The sequence below is a fragment of the Macrosteles quadrilineatus genome, unplaced genomic scaffold, assembly GCF_028750875.1.
Source record: "Macrosteles quadrilineatus isolate MER2022 unplaced genomic scaffold, UCM_ALF_1.0 Scaffold_5__1_contigs__length_97177068, whole genome shotgun sequence".
Classification (NCBI taxonomy): domain Eukaryota; kingdom Metazoa; phylum Arthropoda; class Insecta; order Hemiptera; family Cicadellidae; genus Macrosteles; species Macrosteles quadrilineatus.
The window spans coordinates 23,993,913-23,996,334 of record NW_026542598.1 but is presented as its reverse complement, the minus strand read 5'-3'; positions in this window follow the sequence as shown (position 1 = coordinate 23,996,334).

Below are 2,422 nucleotides of genomic sequence, written 5' to 3'. Positions count from 1 at the left end.
CACCTTCAAAATATAGTCTTAGACCAGTTGTAAACAAAATCTAGAGCGAACAAGAATACATTTATTTAGCCTATGCAGTTTGAAATAATAGTTTTAACTGCTACGAGTAATTTGTGTATTGAGTAGAAAATACCAACACAACTTCAAGCTTAGTACATAATTTTGTAATCAATTACTTTTTTTTTAACACAGCTAAAGAAGTGTATTGATTATTTTCAGAGATACAGTATTACATAAGACTTTTAAACATTATAATAGAGATATATTTACTGTTTGGTAATTATGGAGGTTGTTTATAGGACAAGTTTCAAATGTTTTAAGCATTTTATGCAAATAAATCAGTAAATTTATAATATCTTTTGCATCAATGCCCGAAGTAAGGTATTATTTACCACCTACGGTAATAACTTCCTCCCTATAGGTAAAATTCACTAAAAAACAAATAAAGTTATGTAAACATAGGTTCTTCACCTTCTAAAGACAGTTAACCACAAACAAACATAAGAAAGCAAACGTCAATATTATATGGATTGTTGAACTGTGGTTGCTTAGCAATGACAACAATGAATATAATAAAGTTAACAATATTAATTACTAGTTTTCCTAAATAAAATTAATAGCTGACCAGCAGGAATGAAGTGTTTCTTGATCTCACCCTTTAAACCCCTATTTTAGTTTATCAAGTAATTTTAACGATCAAACTATAATACACATGGTGAAAATATTTAATTTAAAATGAATGGTAGATTTGAAGAACAAGTGGCGCTAAATAGGTTATAAAAGGAGGTATTTAATTTCACAGAAAATTTGTTTTATCTGTTTACGAGAGTTATCACTGGATTGAAGAAACACCTGTAGAAATCAATTCCAAGTTTAAGATAACAACTTAAAACCAAAGAATAGCTGTCAAAGCAGTGCTACTTAATTTAATTCATCCATGGTTAAGCAAAATATAAACCAGGCCAAATTCTTGACCCTTTTAATGATAGGAAAACTCGATTTTAAGTCTAATATCATAAACAAATATGTTCAAATTGTGATTTTCACACCCTTACTCTTCAATCCGTTTAAGCTGTCAGTGTACTTTGTAAGCTATAAACTGACAGATAATTTTTGGAAAATATAATGCTTTAAAATAAACTATCATCAACAAAGGGTGTAAAGAAAAAATAAATAGTGATCTTAAACGGAAACAGTTTTCAAGCTATAGACAAAGTTTTGAGCCCTAATTAAAAACTAACTAAAACATTTTTCAGCAATCAAGTAATAGTTTTACAACACTAGCCTGTTATTGTAAACTATTTATGTTTTTATAGTGTGCTTTATACAACTAAACAGAATAGGATTCATACAACATGGCAAGGTACAAAATATTATTAACTGTTACTTCATCTTAGACCATTATAAGTTCTGACCATTATTTTGGAGTTCTGGCATAAATAAATTTATATTGAACATGTAAACAACACCAAAATCGTGTCAGGTGGAAAAATATAAGTAGAGTTTGTAACAAAAAAGCCTTGGCATATTAAATAAGCATAGACTTAAGAATATTTCATCAGGATTCCAACTCACATATTATATCAAAGGCCCAAAAACTCAAGTGAGCATATACAAAATTTAAGAAGTAAATAGTGACTTTGGACAACTACCTTAGAAAAAGCGAATAGTTTGCATACATTTTACAATTAGACTTAGACCCACTAAAATCAAATAAGTTCCTTGATAATTTTCCGATCAAGTTGTAAGCAGTTTTTGTCAATTGAAGGTGGGGTCAAGCATCAGATTCATTATTGCATTATTCACACACATATTTTTCCTACAGTCACCCGAGAAAGTAGGCTTCCTTGCACAGATTTTAGTACAGAAAGCCTTACTTTGGCGCACACCAGTATTCCAACCAAACAACACAAAACAGCGTACTTTTATTATGCGCGTGATCCATGTGCGCTTGAAAATAAGTTGGCAACACTTAAAGATATTACGACTACGATCAGCTGGTGCAGCGTTTCCCATTTCGTTCAATGTTTGGAATGGATTTAACCTAACCTAAAAACGTGTTGTAAAGTGTTTGAAACATTAATTTATAGTTTATAGTTTTTTAAAGGGAAAAAACAACTTGGCTTTGAAATAATTATTGTATAATAATTATAATACAAAATGGCGGATATCTGGTTAACAAAGCGATTTTGGAAAAAGTTTTATTTGTGATTTTCTCTTTATTATGACCCAAGGAATCGCTACCAAAATTATGCCCCCAATTTTTTTGAACACCCTGCATAAAACAGTGCTGTCTAGTTAGAAGAAACATTCATAGCATTAAAAGTCTTATTCAAGAAGCCACTAGAATCACTAAAATTTAGGAACCTCTGATATAAGATATGAGTTGAATGAAAGCTAGAGCATGTTATTATATCTTCAA